This window comes from Bos indicus, chromosome 7 (assembly GCF_029378745.1).
Source record: "Bos indicus isolate NIAB-ARS_2022 breed Sahiwal x Tharparkar chromosome 7, NIAB-ARS_B.indTharparkar_mat_pri_1.0, whole genome shotgun sequence".
NCBI lineage: Eukaryota > Metazoa > Chordata > Mammalia > Artiodactyla > Bovidae > Bos > Bos indicus.
Window position 1 is genome coordinate 32,353,030 of NC_091766.1, and position 15,951 is coordinate 32,368,980.

Genomic DNA, 15,951 nt, shown 5'->3' on the forward strand with positions numbered 1-15,951 from the left:
TGATCCAGCAATTCCACTTCTGGGTAAGTATTCAAAAATACTAAGTCAAAAAGATATATGTATGCCCATTTCATTGCAGCATTATTTACAAAAGCCAAGATGTGGAAACAACCTAAGTGCCCGACAATGGATGAATACAAAAACACAGTTGCACACACAAATATTATTCAGTCATAAAAAGAAGGGAATGTTGCCATTTGAAGTATGAATGAATCTTGAGGGTGTTATGCTAGTGAAATACATCAAGAGAGAGAAAGACAAATACTGTATGATCTCACTTATATGTGAAATCTAAAGAATAAAAAAGAAAAAATAAGAATAAAACAAAATAAGTCAAAATGAGTGAAGAGGGTCAAAAGTTACAAACTTCCAGTTAGTAAGTTAGTCGTGAGGATGTAATATACAGCATTGTGTGTACTTACTAAGTTGCTTCAGTTATAACCAACTCTGCAACCTTAGGGACTGTAGCCCACCAGACTCTTCTGTCCATGGGATTCTTCAGGTAGGAATACTAGAGTGGGTTGCCATGCCCTCCTCCAGGGGATCTTCCCGACCCAGGGATAGAACCCACTTCTCTTACGTCTCCTGCATCAGCAGGCAGGTAATTTACCACTAGAGCCACCTGGGAAACCCACATACAGCATGGTAACTACAGTTAATAACACTGTATTGCATATTTGAAAGTTGCTATGAGAATAGATCTTATAAGTTCTCATCACAAAAAGAAATTTGTAACTTTGTATGGTGAAGGTGACTCCCAGATTAACTAAATTTATTGTAGTGAACATTTTGTAATGTATACAAATATCTAATCGTTATATTGTATAACAAAATTAAAATAATATATGCCAGGGGTGGAGGTGATTTAGTGGCTCAGTTGTGTCTGACTCTTGCAACCCCATGGACTGTAAACTACCCGGCTCCTCTGTCCATGGGACTTCCCAGGCAAGAATACTGGAGGGGATTGCCGTTTCCTTCTCCAGCGATTGTTCCTGACCCAGAGATCAAACCTGGGTCTCCTACATTGCAGGTAGTCCTGAACTTCACACAGATTCTTTACTGACTGAGCCACCAGAGAAGCCCTTAATATATGCCAAATATACCTCAGTTAAAATACTCCAGGCAGGAATACTAGAGTGGGTTGCCATGTCCTTCTCCAGGAGATCTTCCCAACCAAGGGATTGAACCTGGGTCTCCTGCATTGCAGGCAGATGCTTTACCATCTGAGCCACCAGGGAAGCTCCATACATGATATAAGGTGGGATATATATCTCATACATACACACACATACATATATAATTTCCTATTCTACATATGTATGTAGATATCTATTTATCTACTTCTAAATTGAGACCAGTCAGTCTGATTACAAAGCCATTATAGACATAGTCATAAAATAATTAAAGATGTTGAAAGCTATAATGTTAAATTCACATTAGTAAATAAATCATGTTTTCATCACTGATTAAAAATCAGGTCACATGAAATATGAGCTTAACCTGAGGTAGAATCTCTCATTAGCACTAAATTAGTCAACTAAGTGTTTCTATTAAGATCTTTCCATACATTATCTTTTGTACCTGAATCAATGTATAGAAGATATGGAAGAGAACTAGGGACAGTATCACTACTTTATAGGTGAGTTATAATCCCATTGGTTACTTACAAACTATTCAAATAAAACAATTAGGAATAATATAATATTCCCATATGCCTTGGACTTGCTTTTCATTCATTGCTCCCCAACCCTGTCAATTCAAGATCTTTTAATCTGTTCATTTTCTCATCTCTTTAGATCTAATGATGTTAAACGTAACTTCTTTCAGGATATCTTAATTCTTAACATAGGTTGCTGCTGCTGCTGCTGCTGTTGCTGCTAAGTCACTTCAGTCTTGTCCGACTCTCTGCAACCCCATAGATGGCAGCCCACCAGGCTACCCCGTCCCTGGGATTCTCCAAGCAAGAACACTGGAGTGGGTTGCCATTTCCTTCTCCAATGCATGAAAGTGAAAAATGAAAGGGAAGTTGCTCAGTCATGTCTGACTCTTAGTGACCCCATGGACTGCAAGCCTACCAGGCTCCTCCACCCATGGGATTTTCCAGGCAAGAGTACTGGAATGGGTTGCCATCGCCTTCTCCGTAACATAGGTTAGGATATATTAATATTTTTTCCATAGCAACAATGTCTATAACCCAGGGGAAGAATGAATGCTACACTGTAATCTCCCTCATTTCTGTTTTTTTTTTTTTTTCATTAAATCAGAAGTTCCATAAGATAAGCGGTAACTGCTCAACATTATATCCATAGCACTGAGAAAGTTCGATTAGTGAAGGAGAGTTGCATTACAGATTCATGCAGAAAATAAAATCTATGGGAAGAGGCAAAGGAAAACCAGGAGTCTCATCCAATAAAACCAGTAGTATGTTTGGTTACCTGGGAAAACAAAGGGCCAGATTGCAAACGGTGCTGAAAGGTAGGGTTTAAACTCACAGAGAGAGATTCTCATTATAGAGTGTACAGTGTATAGGTATGGAGAAGGCAATGGCAACCCACTCCAGTACTCTTGCCTGGCAAATCCCACGGACGGAGGAGCCTGGTAGGCTGCAGTCCATGGGGTCGCTAGGAGTCGGACACGACTGAGCACTTTCACTTTCACTTTTCACTTTCATGCACTGGAGAAGGAAATGACAACCCACTCCAGTGTTCTTGCCTGGAGAATCCCAGGGACGGGGGAGCCTGGTGGGCTGCCGTCTATGGGGTCACACAGAGTCGGACATGACTAAAGCGACTTAGCAGCAGCAGCAGCAGCAGTGTATAGGTAAACAATAAATTCTATATTTAAATATGAATAATCTAGTCACCTAAAAGAAAAACTGATGGGAGCAGAGAAAGCCTGACACTAGATAAAAACATTAGACTTTCAGGCAATAGGTGCCATTTCATTATTACAGCTGATATTGAGAGAGTGTGGTGTGCTACACGTATTACAAAACTCAATTCACTTACTGTGAGACTAGTTTTATTAGTCCAATTCTACATGCAAAGAAATATGTCACAAGATAAGTGTGATAAGGACTTCCTAAAATAATCTTCAATGATCCCCACCCTCCCCCCCCCCACACACACACACACACAATATTCACAACCTCTGTAATCTCTTGAGTTTGGCTTAGATTTGCTGAGTTTCTTCCAACAATGTCCATAACAACAAGTCAAGACAGAAGTGGTTGGATGTCATTCATGAGATTAGATTATATAACTGTATTTTCTGTTTTGCAGGCTCTCTTGTTCTCTCTGTGGAAAGGGCCATGTGAGTGATTTTGGAACCAGATACTTTCTCCATCCACAGAAGCCTTAACAATAATTGACGCCCTAGTCAATAGACTAACTACTGACTTCTGAGATATCCTGAGCCAGAACCACCTAGCTAAACTGTTTTCAGATTCCTGATTTACAGAAAAGAAACTAAGATAGTTTTTTTTTTTTTTTTTTTTTCGGTTAAGTATTGGGGTGAATTGTTACACAACTGGTAACTGACATATTAAATGAGAAGGAATTTAAACCCAGGCTCCTGAGTTTGAACTTTTCACTGTTTATCAAGATGACATTAAAATATAATTTCTCAAGGTGAAGAGGTAAAATTTATTTCAAAAGTTGAAATGTGAAGAAATATACACAGAGTCATGAAAGAATGATCCCTGCTATATAAAAGTAATAAGCATGCTTATTTTTATTTAGATGATTTTTAAAATTAGAGAAATACAGTATTACCAATAAGCCATGCTGAGTTTACCACATACTGCCTTTATAGTATTTCAAACACAGCAGAATTAAAACTTAAGTTATTCTCTAACTTGAGCAGAGCAAGAGGAATCATGAGAATGCTGACACATTCAGAGTAATGATAGTCATGTGGGAATTGAATGGAAAATGAAGAAGTCATTCCTTGAAATGAATAGTTAATAAAGAAAATTCTTTAGCAACTCTGAATGTGACTACCCAAACTCTTTTAAAAGGTGATTTTTTTTCCCCCTATAGTGTAAGACCTGATGATTCAATCAAATTCTGCCTCATGTGTTAACTTCTAACTCAAGCCACTCATACTGACTTTGAGTGAAATGTACAGGCAGTGGGTAAAATGCATGTGTGTGTCCATGGATTTGTTGTGGGATCAAGTGATCTAAAAATACATGTAAATACTGTTTGCATTCAAATTACCCCAGTTTAACTAAACGTCTATAGAAGCTTCCTGACAACCTCATTTTCCTGACATTGACAATTTCCTTTTTTTTTTTTTTAATGAAAAGCAAGTGTTTTAGATCTAACTTAGGTTTGGATACATTACAGCTATATTCCTGTTATTTAAATGTCTTCTTCAAATGTCAACATACATAAATTATATTATTTTATTATGTGATTAGATTACATATGCTTTTTATATGCATAAATATAAATATTTTATCTTCATAATTAAATGTGAGTTACCAAAACAGAAGCTAGATGGCTATTTTAGTTTGTAAAACAAGTGAAACTTAACAATAAACTATGTGCTTTAAATTTCCTTGATTTGAAGTGCAGTTTATTCCAGGAGCAGTATTGTTCTACTCTACTTACTATTTATTTACTTATTTTTAATTGTGGTAAAAGAACATGGACCATGAGATCTATCCCCTTAAATTTCTAAGTGTGCATTGAGGTACTGTTAACTATAAGTACAATGTTCAAGAGTAGATCTCTAGACCTCTTCATTTTGTTTGAGTGAAGCTCTGTACAAATTGAATTATAGTCCCTCAGTCCCTAGCCAACCACCATTCTACTTTCCATTTCTATGAGTTTGCCTACATTAGACACTTCATTTAAGCAGAAGAATCTTAAGGACATTATGCTAAATGAATTAAGCCAGTAATACAAGTACAAACCCTTCAATTATCATCATCTCTGAATCAACAAATTTCTTCCAATATTTTACCTTAAACACAAAAGCGGCACACACACTCCCAAACCAAACCTCATACACAGGCAAACTTCAGAGACTCCCTATTTATTATCCCATACCAAGCACTGAAAAACAGTCAGGATAAAGTCATCAGCAAGTCTTTCCATGTGATAGCTGTGTACCTACAGTATGAAAGAATGAATTTAGATGGTCCAGTCCTTGTATGTATTCTAAGATCTGATTCAGACTACTTCATGGTTCATCACTCCAGTATTATTGAATAAGCAAATAGCTGAGCCTGCACCATTCCATCCTGTCTTATGATGGGGTAGAGGCAAAGGCTTGAATGAGCATTCAGTGGGCAGGTACTCTTAGTCATTTCCATAATATGTTGCAGAATATCAGTGTAACTTCAGACATATATTGAACGGAAGACAGAACCAGAGCTTAATCTTATAACTTAAAATACTAAAACACTAACAACAAAGGGCAGAAGCTAGAGAGGAGATGCAAGTGTTACTGCACACATGAAACTTACGTCATTAGACTGTAGCCCTCCTCTGCCCGACACCACTGCACCCATTTAATAAAAACTGAATTCAGGGGAGCACAAAAGCAAGGAAATGCACCACTGTCTGTTCTTTCTACCCTTTTTTTACTGTGTGCTATTTTTCTAATTGCCATAGGGGGATACTAGAAACTAATAATAAGACACATAAACAAAAAAGAAAAATACAGCTGATTCCTACCTTGCTAGGTCCTCTGGTTTGCATGCTCTCCTTTTCCCCAACCCCTGTCACAGTGGACATCTAGGAAAAAAGAAAGAAAAAAGTGGGCAAAGCCTCACAAGTTTCTTATTCTTTCTAAAGAAAATATCATGAAAATTTTCATTTCTTTGCTTTCTTTAATATTTTCAAACATGCAAGCACAAAATTAGTTTCAGATGGTTGACTATTTGGAAAACTGACTTCTTTGCATCGAACTGCATTCTCCCAAATTCATATATGAAGCCTTAACTCTCAAGGAGATGGCATTTGAAGATGGGGCCTTTGGGAGATGATTGGTTTAGATGAGACCATGAGGGTGGGGCCCTCACAATGGAATCTTTACTACACCTATAAGAACAGGAAGAGACACTGGAGTTCTCTCTCTTCACCAGATGAAGACAGTGAAAAGGCCACCACCTCCAAGCCAGGAAGAGAGCATTCATCAGGAAGTAAACTGACTCGTGCCTTGGACTTCCAGCTATGAGAACTCTGACAAATAAATGTGTGTTGTTTAAGCCAAACAGTTCATGGTATTTTATTACAATGCCACAGCTGACTAAGAAACTGCCTTATACTTTAGTGAAAAAAATGTTGTAGATTAGAACATTACTCCAAAGTAACTCATGCAATTTGCCATATTTCAGTAAGTTTATTTTTAGTATATTTAGTCAGAAAACAAAATGAAAACACCTATAATAGTACACATGTTCTAGATTCAATAGTTTTATTGTTAAAATTTCTTCTATACTACCAAAATTAACAGTAAAAAATAGATTCATTAAAACGTAATCTTCTGTTTTCCTTACTTTATTCAATTTCCAAGTAAAAAATCTAATCAGTTAAGTAGCAGAAACAATTACATAAGAATACTTTCCCCATTTCATTTATTCAAAAATAATTGTATTCAAATCCAATTCTATCAAATAGTTTAGTATTATTCTAAAATTCAATAAAGACTATGACTTAACACAGTTAACTAATACCAAGAAATAGAAATAATGCCAATTTCCATTTTTTGTAGGAAATAATGTAACTATAATAGGTTTTACTGCATGTTTACCAATAACTAACTATATTAAAATTCTGATTTGTGATTTCTCTTTAGTCTAAACTTTTTCTCTACTTGATTCTTAATCACCTTAGTTTTTTATTAAAATATTGTTATCATTTTTCATAACTTTGGTATACTTTAGGTGATTTTTTCTGTCTATAATTTTCTATTTATTGTCTTTGCCAAATGCAAAGATCACTCCAAATAAAACTTAATTTCTCATATACTTATTTTGCATGAATCAAATAAATCATTATAAAACCATGGCAATACCAGATCACTGAAGTTTATAATATGATTAGTAACATAAGTGTTTAGTACTCAGATCAGTTCTAATAAGAATAGTTTAAATTTCCAATAATATAAACACTGATCACCATTTCCTCCCTTATAGCTCAGTCAATAAAGAATCTGCCTGTAGTGCAGGAGACCTGGGTTCAATTCCTGGGTTGGGAAGATGCCCTGGAGAAGGAAATGGCAACCAACTCCAGTATTCTTGCCTGGAGAATCCCATGGATAGAGGAGCCTGGCAGGCTACAGTCCATGGGGTTGCAAGAGTGGGACACAACTTGGTGACTAAACCACGACCATTTCCTCCAATTTTTCTGCTTCTTTTTTTTTTTTCCTTTTTGTTTCTTTGTTGCTTGTTTTGTCCCAGAAAGACAGGTCACACTAATCCTAGCAGAAGGTCCTAACAAATCTATCCACTAAGTCATTAGTTCAACTAAAACACAGACAGGTAAATGATGGCTTCACAGAGGAATCTGTTACTAAGTCAGTTAGCTATGCTGATTAGCAAAGCATAGAGAGGGATATTCTTACAAAATTCCAGCAGAAAAAACAAAAGAAGGACACCTTGCATGGTATTTTTCAAAACTTGCTTCGCTATACGTACAAGGACACAACTTTAAAAATTATTTCAGTTATTTGAGATATTAAAGTTAATCATAGCTCATAGCAAATGATTTTAAGCTTGCACATATACTTATTCAATTGCAAATATATCTATATTTGTATATATATATCTATATTTGTATATATATATACACACACATATATATATGTGTGTGTTTGTGTACGTATATATATATATGTATATATATATATATCATACATAGTCAAAAGATATATTTTCTGTCTAAAATTGGTGATGGTTCTGTCACTAAGTCGTGTCCAACTCTTGTGACTCTATGGACTGTAGACCGCCATGGAATTTTCCAGGCAAGAATACTGGAGTAGTTTGTCATTTCCTTCTCTAGGGGATCTTCCCAACCCAGCGATCAAACTTGGGTCTCTTGCACTGCAGGTGATTCTTTACTGACTGAGCCATTACTTTCCATTAATCTTTATTACAAGCATCATATATCAGTATTATGTTAAAAATGTGCAATCTGAACACTTGGCAGAAGGATAAATCCTTAAGTGAAAACACTGTTTGAATTAGCATAACTTTGATAGCCTGAAATACTTATTAATTTTTAAATATTTCACTTATGTAGTAGTTAGATATTGCTTATATTCTTGATTCTGGCTTTTTAGGCAACCCAGGAGGTGATAAATTTTGTAATTCAAACACTAAATGACATACCTCTCTATATATCCAAGATAGAATGGCATGTGGAAAGCAAAAGAGGAATAGAACTGCTTTCCAGTTTTCCTGAACATAATGTGCACATTGTGACTATCAGACTGGATTTAAATTCATGTTCAAAGAACCAAATGCCTACTCAAATCCAACCGTATAAACATTTAGAAGGCACTTTCAGAGTGTTAGAGACAATGACACCTGCAGACTTAAGAATTAATGAATTCCATTACATCTCCACTGTATACTAGTCTGACTTATTTAAAGAAGATCCTAAGACATGATTACTTGTGCAAGAAATTTGTTGGGGATGTGAGAAGGAAAGCACCTTCAAACCATAATGCAAGTCTGACACTTACAGAAGGGGAGAAAGATAGAGGAGTGAGTAAAAAAAAAAAAAAAATTCAGACAGTAGAAACCAAGTTTCAAGAAAGTTTTGGCTAATGCAACAAGTTTTCCTTCCAGAGTTAGCTATTGGAGAAGTTAACATCCTGCCCAAAAGAGTCTGCTTAATAGCTCTGCCATGTTCAGTCATGGCCTGAAATCCCTGGGGAATGTGTACCCACTGTGTGAAGGCAGCAAGGGACCCGGAGGTGTACAGGTGGGGTCAGTACATTATGCTCCCCACAAAGGAGACTGGAACAACACACTGTCATAGTCACAAGGTCTGAAAAATTATTAATCACCTATTGTTTCAAAATGCTGTCAGGCCTATTTAATAGTTTGCTCTTTTGCTAATTCTCTATAACTGGGAATATATTCCAAGAAATACTGAGATAAAGAAAACATCATTTCTCTTGAAATTACTCTGCAATATTGTTGCAATTGTAATTATAGACCTATCCAGATACTTTAATGATAACAATCAGATTATCCTAAAATTTATTAGGAGAAAAGATTGTGCAAGAGATTCATGAATGTTATAGGAAAACATAGAAAATACAAAAGATAAATAAAAAATGCTGCATATATAAAAACATACATTAAAAGGTGAGTGACAAATTGTGTGTTATTACTAAGTAGTAAACTAGTACATCAATGTAAAATTTAAAAGTACAAAATTTGTATTTAGAATATATGAAAAGTCAGCATCTCAAATTTCTGTGAAAAGAGTGTGCAAGATAGCCAGTGTTAACATATATCATGATAGTACACTTGGAATAAAACCGAATCTAAAAATCAATTCATAACTGACTAAAACACTCCATAGAATTAGGAATGCATTACAGAAAAAAAATAGATAATACATATAAATAAGATTTGAAAAGTCTTCGTAAACATGATACAAAACAAACCCTGCTCTTTCCTATAATAAATATTACTACATCAAAATTTGGAGGAAATGGCAACCCACTCCAGTACTCTTGCCTGGGAAATCCCATGGACAGAGGGATCTGGTGTGCTACAGTCCATGGGGTCATAAAGAGTCAGAAACTTTGTATTTGTAAAAGTTTCTGTTTTCCTGTAAGATTTAAAGACTGCTCCCCATTGAAATATTAACTGGAGAAACAAGGTCCCTCTCTATCCACTGATAACAGGCTTGAGTAGTTAGTCACTCAGTTGTGTCCTAATCTTTGCAACCCCATGGACTGCAGCCCATTAGGCTCCTCTGTTCATGGAATTCTCCAGGCAAGAATACTGGAGTGGGTTTCCATGCTCTCTCCAGGGGCTCTTCCCAACCCAGGGATTGAACCTGGGTCTCCTGCATTGTGAACAGGTTCTTTACCATCTGAGCCACCAAGGTAGCCAGGGATATCAGGCTTAGTCAATAAAGTTGGCTTTAACCACTGCCTCTGAGCAGCAGTAACGTATGCCTTAACAAAATGAGATGTATGCAATCATTATGAGTTGTTTTCAATCTGGATCCTGGAATAGGAAACATATGCACACAGGAAAAACTGCAGAAAGCTCACCCTTTATAGCTAATCAGAAAGATGAAGAGGAAATAAAGTTTATTTTTGTAAGCTACCATTTTGGGTTTTGTTTGTATTACATTACAAAGCAAAATAATCCTGGTGCATATGATTTGGAAGAGATAATCCTATCCATACAATTTCTCAAGACAAAATTCTCTCTTCCTTATTTTATGTCTCAAAATTCTTTTGTCTCAGTTAGATCTCTGGGTCAGGAAGATTCCCTGAAGTAGAAAATGGCAACCCACTCCATTCTTCTTGTGTGAAAAATTCCGCAGACAGAGGAGCCTGGAGGGCCACAGCCCATGGGGTCGCACAGAGTCAGACGTGATTGAGTGATTAAGCACACAAAGCACAGGAACACAAGATCTAATTTTGTTTTTTGTTAATTTAAAAGCTCAGTGGTTTGGAAACTCCACACTAGCTCTTAAGGGGAAAATGTTGAGGTTAGAAAACTAGCGCTTTGTTGTTGTTGTTATTTTAAAAAGCATAATATTTATCTGATAACTAAAGGATTTGGAACACAACTTAATTAACAAGAGAGAGCAGGACTTCTCTGGGGGTACAGTGGCTGAGACTCCGAGCTCCCAATGCGAGGGGCCGAGGCTCCATAGTCAGAGAGCTAGACTGCATAAGCCATAACTAAAAGTCGTTAACTGGAGGGTCCAGCATGCCACAAAAAAGACTGAGGATCCTGTGTGCCGCAACTAAGACTTGGTGCAGATAAATAAATAAATTGGATACAACAATTTAAAAAACAACAAGAAGAAAACAATACAGAGCATTTATATTTGGGCCAAAGCCATGAGTTTACTGTAATTTAGCATTTAGGGAGAAATCATAACAAACGTGTGGCTAACTTTCTAGGTTGCCTAAGTTCTAACACAGGATTAAATTGGATCTTTATTTTCCAAGGTACATTCCCAAAAGATGCGCTATGATCAATGTTGTAGGGTCAAATGATCTTGGGAAGTACTGCTCACTACAATTACCTCTTGAAATTTTAAGTATCCACTTTTACAACTAAAGATCTTATCACCCTGAAGTAAATAAAACTATTTGACTCAGAATTTCCTAGTTTATTATCTTGGGATGTTTTTTAACCAATTACCTGTGTTATTCTTCTGCTAAATTGAATTTCCTGTAGCACATTTTAGAAAATGTGGAATTAGATGATATAAAGAAATAAGATGAAGTCTCATAATTTTAACTTCCCCAGAATTAGCTTCTCTGATTTGTATGTTAGACTCTTGATTTTTACATCTAGACAAAAAGTAAACACATATTTAATAATACATATATTGGTAAATTACAATAGATGGCTTTTTCTTATATTCTCAATATCCTCAGTATAAAGAATAGAACTATAATAAAATATTCTTGTAATAATAGAAATATTTTTAATGATGAACTTGTATATTTTTTAACACAACTAAAGAGTGTTGTTTAGCATTCAGAAAACCCAAGATCTAATTAAAAGCAATTTTTCAGTAGTATCCCTAGCAGTTTATATGTATATATTTTTTCTAAATAATAATTGCTCACTTAGAGCTCTGTTTTTACATAGTTAATGAATTTTAAAAATATTATTAAGAACAAATTGTACTATTCTATCAATAGAGCCAAATTCTAGATCTAAAAATAATTTGTATGTAACCTAATTTTTTTTTTTTTTTTTACTTTTTCTGAGCCTCTAATTCTTCACCTGCAAAACTGGAATAATAATGAGATCTATTACATAAGTAGTAATAATTGAAGAACACAAACATGTCATTGCCAGGGCATCCCAGTTCCCAGTTTCCTATCAACAAGAAACCATATACTTTCTTCTCTCTTTCTTATACCCTGTTATAATGTCATTGTGGGGAAATGTCATGATGAAATCAATGAATCTAAGTTAAAAATTTTTCTCAAATCTCTCTTTCGTTGTTCTTCTCCTAATACTTTTTGTTGTTGTTTCTATTGTTAGAGAGTTAGATGGGTATGGTCAATATATAAGAAACAACAACAATAAAGCAATAAACTATGCAAATTGTAATAATCATACTATTCCTAAAGTATTTTCAGACTCTTGTGTTCAAAGTACTGCTTTCCTCGATCTTTTAGATGACAGTCTAAGAGGTCTAAATTTATGTACCATTCATACTATTATCACTCAGTGATTTTTACATAAGAAACTAAATCCTATTTCCCTTACCAATGCTCTCCTGTTCACTTGGTGGAAGATACCGCGATCTTGCCTTTCTAGAAGGAATAAAAAGGGCCTTGAATCATTAAAGAACATGCTGAAATGATTTAAGTTAAAAGGAGGATCAAGAATGGAATCCAAAGCTCCTGATACCCATTGCTGTCTCAATCTGTCTGCCTATTCTGCAGAAAAAAGGTTTTACCTTAGCTAAATTGAAGTAAAATGCAGCTTGAGGGAGTCACTGCTCATGATTTCTTCTAAGTGTTCTAATATGCATCTGGCATATTTGGAAACTTTTAAACATTTCTTCCCTTTGAGTGCTATTACTTATTAAAGTGAAAATCTTGCCAGCTAGATATCCTTGGTAGTTTATTTATCCCCAAGACACATGGTTGATGAGGCTGCATGTGGCAAAGCCTGTGTTCCACTTAAAAATAGCAGAGAACTTACATGGTTGGGATATATAACTATTTCTGAGCATATAAACCCCTGCTTCTATGTGTGGAAGCTCATAAAGAACATGTAGAAACTAACTGAATTGGACTCAACAGTGCTCTGCTGCTCTGTCATATATAATACAGCATCATCATTTATCTTGATTGTTCCTCACAACAGAAGCAATACATTTAAGAGGCACATGGGGATACAGAAAGGAATGAGATTTATGTTTGCATGTGTTTGTTAATATTGACAATTAAAAGCTAAATTGAGGAAATAAAACTTGGTAAATAAAAATTTTAAAGGTTCAGTTCAGTTCATTGAATCAGTCGTGTCCGACTCTTTGTGACCCCATGAATTGCAGCATGCCAGGCCACCCTGTACATCACCAACTCCCAGAGTTCACTCAAACTCACATCCATTGAGTCGGTGATGCCATCCAGCCATCTCATCCTCTGTCATCCCTTCTTCCCCTCCCCCCAATCCCTCCCAGCATCAGAGTCTTTTCCAATAAGTCAACTCTTCACATGAGGTGGACAAAGTACTGGAGTTTCAGCTTTAGCATCATTCCCTCCAAAGAAATCCCAGGGCTGATCTCCTTCAGGATGGACTGGTTGGATCTCCTTGCAGGCCAAGGGACTCTCAAGAGTCTTCTCCAACACCACAGTTCAAAAGCATCAGTTCTTTGGCGCTCAGCTTTCTTCACAGTCCAACTCTCACATCCGTACATCACAACTGGAAAAACCATAGCCTTGACTAGACGATCCTTTGTTGGCAAAGTAATATCTCTGCTTTTGAATATGCTATCTAGGTTGGTCATAACTTTCCTTCCGAGGAGTAAGCATCTTTTAATTTCATGGCTGCAATCACCATCTGCAGTATATTGTCAATTCTTCCTAATAAGCTATTAAAATAGTACATACTTTTATTGTTTTTAAAAATATATTATTGAGGAAAAGTTATATAAATGGCTGATACCTCAAATTTAAAACACTAGAATTACTTATTAAGAATGTACTTTGGGAAAAACTCTTCCCAGTAGCATTCCTTGAAACACAGATAATCCTGATATATTTTTGATCAAAGATTTCACACTATAGCAGGAGACACAAGCTATGTAGATAATGACTGCAACCCAAGACAGAATGTGGTAAGTGTTTTATTCAAAATTTAAATACAAGAGGGATTGAAGAAGATATGATTAACATTTGAAAGGCCATTTCTACATAGTTTTACCAGTTTTATTAAGTTTATTTCACACAGATCTACTTTGCCAATAGTTGACATTTGTGAGAAAGTTACAAGGGAACGTAATCAACACTGGAAGTGCTAAGTCCCAGACACATCAGCCGGGCTCATGATTATGCTCTTTAATTCTTGCAACAAACCTTTAAGACGTTATTACTGGCTGCATTTTACTGATGAGGAAACATTGACCATAATCAAGTAGTTGGTCCATGATTAACAAGTGAGAAAATTAAAAAAAAAAAAAGCAAGGCAGGATTCTTGGATGTGAAATCTTGTTCACCTTCTTGCCTCCTTGCCATGAAATTTTATTTAGGAAAAAATAGAATAATTTTATATTTTTCTTCCAAAGATTGACAGTTTCTGTTAAAGGAGCCCAAATATAAAGTGAAAAAGCTGTCACAGTTAATTATAAGGAAATGTGCAATTTTGCTATATTCATAAAAATATTATGAAAATAGCAAGTCCCAAAAAAGCAACAGAAAATAACTGACATATTTGTGGAAGACAGATTCTTAATCTTTTCTTAGTTTTTTATATGTAAACATACATACATATATGTGTGTGTATATTTATGGGCATATATGTGTGTGTGTGTATATATATAAATAGTTAGCTATGTATAATTTTCATTCCTTAATGGGAATAAGAATTGCAGTTCATTTCATTCACTAGTTAGCGAAATTACTAGACTGACACAAGATAGAGAATAGTAAAATAGCAATTTGCAAATGCAAGTGAGCCATGTATGGCCCCTGCCTTTCTTGTTAGTTGTATGATATATCAATGTTCTAATTATTCATGAAAATTGTATGCAATATTTATATGAAGTAAAAACTGAAACTTGATCCCTATTTAAAATGTGCACATCTGGAGGACCACAATTTCACACACTGAACTCACAGAATTTAAGATAAAAAGAGGAAGAGTAAGCAAGCAGAAGACACTTATACCATCTAAAATAAAGAATTACAGAACCCAGATGAAACCTAAACTGGAAATCAGGTCTGTCTAAGTATGGTCAAGAAAATGTATGAGTTGTTTAGTCAGAAACCTGTATGCACGAGCATCTAATAGGACTCTCAGAATGAACTCATCCTCAAAAATAAAGACAGCCAGATATGACAAGCATCACACATTCAGAAAGCCTCGACGATAGAAAGAGAAGAGGGATGCTGAGAATTGCAGTCAGTATAATGTGCATTCCATCATGGACTTTTCCGTGGGTTCCAATGAGAAGAACCACTAAGAACTATGGATAACATTCTTACAACTCTGGAACACCTAAAAGCACATGCAGCAAAATGTTTATAATCTCGTAAAAATAATTTTATGCTAAAAGGAGAACATGAATCACAAATCCCAGTTAATTAGAAATATCACCCTGAGAATATTAGTACATTTTTATCAAGACTCTTGATTAAAAACATATTGCCTGAGTGTCATAATAGGGGTACCAGCAGATTTGCATAGCCTGGAGTGTGCAGTGAAATCCAGCCGAGGTTCAAGTAGAATCAATGGCAAAAGCTGTGTAAAAATCATCTAATAAGATGGCTGACCAGATTTGTATTGCATTGGCCAAAAAGTTTGTTCAGATATTTCCTTACACTGTTACAGAAAAACCCAAATGAACTTTTTGGCCAAGCCCAAACATAAGCACATCTGAGATAATACTGACCATTTCCATAAGTATATAGTACAGGGAAAGTGAAAGTCGCTCAGTCGTGTCTGACTCTTTGTGACCCCATGGACTACCGTCTGCCAGGCTCCTCTGCCCATGGGGATTTTCCAGGCAAGTATACTGGAATGGGTTGCCATGCCCTCCT

At 35.7% G+C, this 15,951-nt stretch overlaps 1 protein-coding gene across 1 annotated transcript in view; it reads right to left on the reverse strand.

Annotated features, from left to right (window-relative positions):
* Positions 1-4,575: 4,575 nt before the first annotated feature.
* LOC139184124 (protein FAM170A-like) overlaps positions 4,576-15,951 on the reverse strand; it is a 210,073-nt gene continuing 198,697 nt past the window's right edge. Inside the window, exon 7 of the mRNA XM_070793270.1 lies at positions 4,576-5,747. The gene's annotated coding sequence lies outside the window, so the exon portion shown is untranslated. The remainder of the gene's footprint in view (positions 5,748-15,951) is intronic.